This window comes from Manacus candei, unplaced genomic scaffold (genome assembly GCF_025592945.1).
Source record: "Manacus candei isolate 608988 ecotype Guabito, Panama unplaced genomic scaffold, ASM2559294v1 h1tg000008l, whole genome shotgun sequence".
NCBI lineage: Eukaryota > Metazoa > Chordata > Aves > Passeriformes > Pipridae > Manacus > Manacus candei.
Genome location: NW_026138056.1, coordinates 21,714,632 through 21,723,484, shown reverse-complemented (window position 1 = coordinate 21,723,484; position 8,853 = coordinate 21,714,632).

Genomic DNA, 8,853 nt, shown 5'->3' with positions numbered 1-8,853 from the left:
GTGGGTGTGTTCTACTTCTTTTCCTGGTTCTTGCATGTCCTCCCCATGCAGAGCAAGCTCTCAGTGTCAGGAACTCTCTGTCCACACAATGCCTACATTCTGACTTATCCTTAGATTTGATAAAACTGTAATTAGGGACAGTTAAATCCATTTACTAAAGTATATTTGGGTTTAAGCAATTAAAATTTCATTTGGATCACACCTGAGCACATAAAACTCCCTAACTGTTCTTGCCACCTCTCCTTGCTTGTCCATTCCCTGCATCCCCACCCTTCTCTGCTCCATCCCAAAGTCCAAATACCTTTCCATTAATAAAACATTTTGTTCCAAATGTACCAGCATGCAAAAAGTTCACAGGCTGTTTTTCTAAATTAACATTAATGCCATTTTAGTTGCCAGTCATGAGTAAAGCAAACAAGTTCTTGAAATAAGATATCTTTTTACAACATTGGGCTCAACACTTCACTAGTTCAGTTAATGTGTTGTGATAGGTGTTGTAGGTTCATATTACTATCTTCCTGTACATCTGCAGTTAAGTCTCACACTGCAGTGTAACTGGACTTTCACAACATCACCTTCCACCCACTGGCAACGGATAATGGCACAGTTTGTAAAACAGCTACAAAGAAAGGAGTAGCCTGATAGTATCAGAAATATAAATAATTACTTTGTAAATGGAAGTCAGTGGAAATTTTTCCAATAAAAATGAATTTGAATTTGCATTAGATAAACACACAGCAAGAACTCTGAGGAAAAAGCATCAGAATTTCAAGTCCTTACTCTAGAGGAAGATTTAATGATAGTTTGATCTTAGATTTCACAGGCGAGTACATTCCAAAACAGGTAATATAATTTGAAGGCTACAAACCCATGGCCAGAGACTTTACAGAGGTAAATAAGTTTACTGAAACCAACAGAGTTACAGTAGGTATGATCCAGCTCTATGTGTCACTTGATTCTATCTTGGAGCCAGTGCAGGAGCTATGCTTCTGAATTTCACACAGGAAACAAAGAATCAACAACTCAGGCCATATTCTGTCAGTGGCATTACTCCATTCAGCTGTTTCTCATTCATACTGCTGTAGCAGCTAAGAACAATAGTAACTCGACTATCACAATTAAAGATGGGTTCCTCCTCCCAGCAAAGAAAGACATCCTGTAAGTAGGCATAGAGGATCACATATGGATGACCAAGGAGAACCAGGAAACAGCACCATCCTGTTAATTACAGTGCACCAGTCCTCCCCATGGGCTAATTCTTTTTGCAGCCAAGAGTTTTAAGGTGGAATGTGAAGAAGAAAGGAGAATATGGAAGAAAGTACACTAGTGCTTACTATAAAATGTTACATATGGGCAAATGAAGTCGGCATCTTAACTGATGAGAAACAATAACTTTAATCCTGATAATGGAAAGTCAGATGTCAGCCAAATGACAGACATCTGTCAGCTTGTAGAGCTGGGTCCCACTCATGCTCCAAATGCCAGTCTGCTATTCTTGACTGTATAATATACAGAACTTGGCACCCTGCCTCCATTCAACAAGAAGCAAAGGAATGAAAGCTGAAGGTCCTCAAAAATGGAGTAACTTTAGTATGCGTAATATTAGAAGATTTTCCCTGAACACTTTTAAAATTTGTTTTAAATTTGTTATTTTGAATGTCAGTTTTCCTGGATTTAGTCTTCAGCTTCACTAATTGGAGGAAAATAGGAGCAGTCTTGAAGTTCAGTCATATGAATTACTAAGAGTGAATGACAACCCTTCAACACAACTAATTTTTCATAGCCACAAACCAGAAAACCTTTCATTGGGATGATGGCACACTTCCACTACGAAGCAAAGTTTCTCCTCATAACCTGCAGGATACACTGTCATGGCCACCACACCTACAAGATACTCAAATTGTAAGGTGAATTATTACTACCTGCTCCCCAGAGGAAGATACTTGCCAGATGGAACTGACAGCTGGCAAGTCAATGCCCCACAAAGGCCTTTGCAAACAGGCTCTTAACAAACATCTATTCTGGTTTCCTGTTGTCAGTACATTTAAATCAAACACCTCTGGCTCCCTCTCCCCACCTCAGCTGGCTCTTGAATTTAGCCTTTGTTCCTGCTCAGTTCAGACTGCTTAATGCACACCCCTTTAATATTTTTATTATCTTCATACTTTATCACAGAAAATATTAATACATGTATTTAATCAGACATTGCTTCCAGTTTGCTTGCAAACAGAAGTGCTTTGGCTGTATCATCTCAAGGAAATCTCACATTTCTATGTCACAGACTTTATTCTTTTGATTACCAAATATGTATCTTCATCCTCTTGCTGAGGGGGGACGAGATTAATAGTACAGCAAGTATATGGCTGTCCTGAATGTTCAGTACAGCCAAGTGTTTTCTTAAGTTAGGTTGCACATAAATGAGAGTTAACATGCCTAACTACTTCAAATAAATGAAGCAATTGCTCTTTCAATTTGAAAAGGTTAGGAAAAATTGGCTTTTAGTTGTCATTAAGTGCGACCAGGCATAAATCTTACCAGTAGAGTAAAATTTTTAATAGAATTTTTTGAAACTATATAGTGAAATGCACTGAAAAAAAAAAACCAAACCAAAACAAAAAAAACCAAAACAACAAAACTCCTGAGGTTTATTTAAACAAATAGCAAAATGAACTTCTCTTGAATGTGTTCTGCTCTGACAAAAGTGAAAGACATACCTGTGGAAAATCAAAGTAGAGCTAATGTAATCATACAGCTAGCAAAAAATGTTTGTTTCAGAATACACAGATAAAAATACACAGTTTTAAAAAAAAGAAGTATTCAAGTACACTATTTACAGCCATGCCTGAAAAGCTAACTGGACAGAAAGCATGCAGGAGAATGTCCATTATCGATATCAAGGGAGTCAAGAAATACAGTGAGTTTTAGACTAACTCCTCTCAAATCTGTTCACATCCTACTCATATCATCAAGCTCTAAAGATTAATGAATAAAACACAGAATATTTTAACACTGAAAGTCACTTGTCTAATGAATATAGGTAGTGAGTGCATGGAGATTCTATGATTAAGTTACATTTCTTCAACTGCCCACTTATCACTGAAAAGTGAAATAGGCATAGAGACAAATAGAAATAGTTTGCTTCATGAAAACAGCAACCTTAAGTTATATTTTTTCACCTTGCAAAATAAGGGGCAGGTGAGGGTCCAGAAATGGTAGCACTACCTGATATATTTGTCTCAGTACTACGAAGTCCCATCTCTCGTGTGTGTGTGGGGAGGGGGGGGTACGTGGATGTGCTCACCTTAGGCAAAAGTAGTCTCCAGAGGCTGGGAAAAACTCTCAGGAGGTGTGAATTACTTGCATCTAAACAGCATGACAGAGTTCTAGCTTTTGAACAGTTCTAGTTTACTGAAACATGCCATTTTGAAGAGAATACTACTCATCTTATTTACTGCCGTCCCCCTTTACTACAGCTGGGCTAAAACTAGCCACAGGGAATCCCTAAGCAAGTGCTCTGTGCTGAAAAGGCCTCCTACAGGGAAAACTCTATCAGTTACAGCTATTTTTTTTAACAATACTAGCTATTGTTTATGTATTTTTTGCAGGTGCTTTCAGTTTTTAAATTCTTCTAAATACAGCTAAGTGAATCTCTTCCATTTTATATCTGGAATGACTGAGTATATAAAAGCTTCTCAAGGCTGTAGAACATTTCATATGTTAAATAAACTTGAGTGATATTTGTTTATAACTGAAGATACAAAGTTCACTAGAGAGGACTCAGTTTTTTAATTTGCCAATAGGATGACTAATCAGCCAATAGGATGACTAATGTGCTGGCCAGAATATGCCAGCCATTCAGGTCTGTACTAACCAGATGTACATATTATCTGAGTATCCCACAGGGTTGATCACAATTCTCAGTGGAAGATGGGAGGCTAATGAAGCAGAGGTAGGAGAGAGTTTTTGGAGACAAAGGAAACAAATCTCTAGAAATTTAGGCATTGTGTATTCTGCTGCTCCTTGGAGAATTTGCATTCTTTTCTAATGTGGAAAATTCACAAAATTATTTTATTAGACAGTGTGAAGGTAAAGCAAGACTAGTTCAGACATGGCATCTGGGGCAAGCAGCTGTTGGTGGTGGCTGATTTGATAAGAATACTCCGGATTGATTCTGGAAGCTGCTAAATCACTCACGGTAATGGACCATCCATCAGGACAACTTACTAAGTGGATTGCTATTTCTGTTCATATATTCATATTCTCCAAGATTAAGAACATCCTAATTTATGATGAATAGAAGGTTTTGCTTTTTTAAACAAACAAACAAAACTCCAGAACGTCCTCATTTCTACAATTCAGATAGCTCATTTTGTATCACTACTTTGCCCAGCAGCTTTACCAATGTAGTGGTAGGCTGGAGATCTTATTGATGCCTTTTGCTAAACAATTTAAGTCTCTGGAAAGCAGCAGACTGGAAAGTTGGCAGAAAAGTACCTTCTCCTTCTTATTTTTCTTGCTAATTTCATTAAGATGTATGATGTCATGTGCTGGAAATGACTGACTAAGCCTCATTCTCTTGTTGCCACTAATGGGGATTTTATTTTCACCCAAGGTAATTGAAATAATACTGTTTCTGGTTTGTTATAATCTTTATCTGTAGTCAACCAGTGTTTTGCAGTATTTGAACTCGACCAGTTGCTCTCAATCCATCTGGAAGGTGACTTCTAGTTTAAATATCTTTCAAGGCTTATCTCTGATGGTCCTTCTAAGAATTCAGATTACAAGTAACTGTTACAGGTGCACAAATAAATGTTTGGTTTTTTTTTTTCTGAGCATCTCATGCTTTAGGAAACAAATCCACACCTTCCTCTGCTGCTGCATAGGGATGTGACAAAAGGCCCCACTAAAATTCCAAATAATCTTCACAGTTTATGCAAAATCTAATCATCAGAAGAAAAAATCTTGTTCCGAGAAGTTTGCTTCATTCTCAGCTGTAATTACACTCACAGGGATCAGTTTACCTGAATCAGACCTGGCACAATCTGCAGTAAGACCTGCAGAATTCAAGCAACACTGAAACAAATTCCAGACTACTAGGTCATACAACCAGTCCAAAGGCCAATTGTTATTTGAGTTACTCACTGGGGAGGTTGACACAAATCAGCTGAGAGCAACGAGAACAAGCTTTTGACCTAGACTTAATAATAGCCCACAATTTACCTTAGCAATTTTAAATCAAATTTCACTTCAACATTAGCTTTGCCTGAACTTTACATGTTTCACCTGGCTCAACTTCTCTGTGCATCTTATATTCAGGATAATTACATCTTTCTCAATGCTCCTCCAGCAAATGACTGCTTTCTATTTGTCAGTATCACCAGCTGTTTAGAAAATGTTCCGGTGTTTATATAAGAATGCACAAATCTAAAACTGATGTCTATTGACATAAAAGTACTGTTAAAATAAATAAATAAAGAAAGAAAGAAAGAAAGAGAAAATTTCTCCTTGTGAACAATGAACTCAACTATACCTTACTTTGTTGTAGATTCAACTAGCTGTAAGTGCAACACCAACACAGACAGTGCAGTTGTTTAGGCTTGGATAACTGAGACACTCTTTGCCTTCTCTTTTCTTCCCCTCTTCCCAAAACATTTGATCTGTGGTTGGTGAATCTTGGCTGACAAATGCAAATGGCTGGATGTTGATTCTCTGTACTGCCTGTAAGCCCGTTAGAAACCCGAAAGCTGACCAGCAATTCAAGTGTCAACTTGATAATCCGGAAAACTAACAGCAAAACCTGTTCATCACTCTCTTTGTTCTATATTTACCCAAGGCACATTTTGAACACAGCCTGCTGGTGGGAACACCTTTTCCAACTAGCTAGCAAGGTGCATAGTTCACTCACCATTCATGAAAAAAATAGTATCTGGGCAATCAAAAACCTTAAAACTGTAAATGCCAAAGTTTTCAATAGAAAGTTTTATACTATCTTAGAGGTTTTGACATATTATTTTAATTATATCCTGGGAATTCCCTACCTCTTTTCAATTCAATGTACTAAGTAATAAATTATTTTTCCTCTCTAGTTGGAGAATGTGCTTTCTCCTAGTAATTAATTGAAACTCATTTATTTATGAGAAATGTATGCAATTGAATGGACAGCTGTAAGTCAGAATGATCAACATATGAATAACATTGCTTAGGAACATGAACAGAATAAGACTGAACTCTTTAAGCCTTCTTATAACGTGCAATTCTTTTAGAAATTTGGAGACTAGAGATGGAATCCTCTTTTTGTGTAATTATTTCATTGCTGCTTCTGCTTATCACCTTGGATGTATTTCTTTCTTTCAAATAGCAGAGTCACTGTGCATGACTGAGTCAGGACAGCAAAACAGCTGTGAGTACATTAATGAAAAGGTATTTATGGAAATGAAATTCTCAGTAAAAACATGCATTTAGTTTCCAAACACGGCTCATTAATCGGTGGCATTCTTGTAATACAGATTTATGATATGCAGCATAATTTAAATTGCTGTAGTCTCAACAGTCAGTTAGGACAGTTTAGAGTGAGGGTAAATGTGATTCTTGCCAAGAGAAAGAATTTTTTTTCTGTTTTAAAAAGCCTGATACAAGTGGAAAGACTCCAACTGACCACTGTGTGGTCTGTCTCGTATACCTTGCCTTTACGTATTACTTATTTTCCGGTTTTATTACTTTTTTTTTCCTCTGGCTTTCATTTTTTTTATCCTTGCTTTACAAACTTGCTCCTTCTCATTGTTACATTCTTCTTCTGCCCTGTTTCTTTTCCTCCTACAAACAAAGACAATATTTATCTTTTTGTGGTTTCCTGCATACCCTTACAATGTACCAAACATATAGCTCTAAAACAATTGAGCAGATTAAAAAATGACAAGTCATTGCTATGCACATTAACCTCCCCACACTGTGGGATTTTCTCTTTGACACCTTTCCCAAAAAAACCATTTTAAATACTTGCTTCAATTTTCATTGTATTTCAGATCAGAAGGGATTGTCATATCATTTGCTGCAACAGTCACTCTGGCAAATTTAAATCAAATTAGGTGTTACTGTCTCTAAAATAACTAATAGCAAGCTGTCCCAAGCTTCTTCAATGACACAATGTGGATCACATACTCTGTACCTGAATTGTCCTCAGGTGATTACAGTAGGAAAATCAGGCCTTTTGCTTTCTGCTTAGTTTATCTGAAAGGCTGCTTAGTCCAAAACCACACATGATGGCCAGATCTTGAGTGAATGATCAAACATATCAGGTAAAAATATAAGAAAAAGATTCTCCAATCAGTAGAAGACAATAGTCTCTCTTATCTAACATTCTTCTTCACATTATCCGTGAATTGGGAGGAAAAAGTCTTCCTAATGCTATAGGAGATCAACAGACATCTCCAAATAACAAAATCATGCAGAAGGCTAGTGATCAGCTTAAAGACACAACACTGTACGAGCATTTGCACCTCTGTGTGTGTATTTTAATTCTGCAAGAGAAACTTAGACAGAAGAGTGTACAAACAGGTACTGAATAACGAGTTACAGAATACTGGACCTGTGTGCCCAAGTAAGCAAAAGTAAGGAATTTTACAGTCCATTTACAAACAAAAACTTTGTTCAGAGTAAAACATTAGCAATACCTGTCTAAGTGTAACTGTTCACCCCATGGCTCCAATGTTATCAGTATCTGTTTTCTTATCAAACTGCCACTTCCCATAGTATAACTTAAGGAAACTGTACCCCACATTACTACAAACAGCTGCTGTCTCAATTGATAGTAATTACTACTTGCAAGAATATAGTCACACAGCTATTTTCTACTAATTATTGTATTTCCAGTAATCCCAGTTACAGACTATAATTTTTTTTTTTGCTTTCATTCCTCACATTGTACTTTCCGATTTGCTAAAATGTTAATAATTCATCCTGTTAGCTTTTCCATGATAAACTCTACATGGTCATGAGTACATCTTCTCCTCCCTAGCAGCTTTCGAGCTTGTTCAGTAGCTTCAGGCTCACAAAACAAATACGGAGCATCTGAAAGATATTAAGTACTTACACATCACATGAAAGTACAACTTTGGTAGAGTGAAAGTAAAACTTTGGTAGAGTGCCATAACCAAGCAAAAAGTTCAGGTATTCAACTGTACTAGATACCAATTAAGTCACATGAGTGATACCAGGAAGTAGACTTCACTATTTTTGATGTTCCCAAAACTAGTTGCTTTTACTTCTACTGGCTAAAGTACCTACACTGCCATCCTGTTACTTGACTAAGCACATAAACGCAAATCTCACTTAAAAATAGTGACTTTTGCTCTTCAGTAAATTACTGTCCCTGGTTAGTTTCATAGCATTACTCTGTCCAAAACACAGTCCCGACTTTTGTTCTGGGGAAAAAAGGGATCCCTCTCTGCATATCCACCTGCAAAGGCATCAACTTGCGAAATGTTTATTTTTACCGCAAACATTGTATTTATGGTCAGGACTCAAGGCTGGGTTTTGCTTTTATGTTTCAGGCGTTTACTGTTCTGCCAAACTGCTACTTAATCCAGTCTCAATGAGAATCATTGAGTACCAGGAGGCACCCTGAACTCCAGCAAAAAAGAGGCTTATTTTGTCACAGGTGATTATAAGTATTTTTAAATCCCCAAAAAGCCTTTTGGGGAATTCAAAGTCTGATGAAAAGTACTTCAAGCCCTTTCACTACACTGATTGCAAAGGAGCTCCCTGGAAGGCTTGACAAGCTGTTCCACAGATCAGTCACAGGATGGGTCAGGTTGAAAGGGACCACAGCAGGTAATCTGATCCAACCTCCTTGCT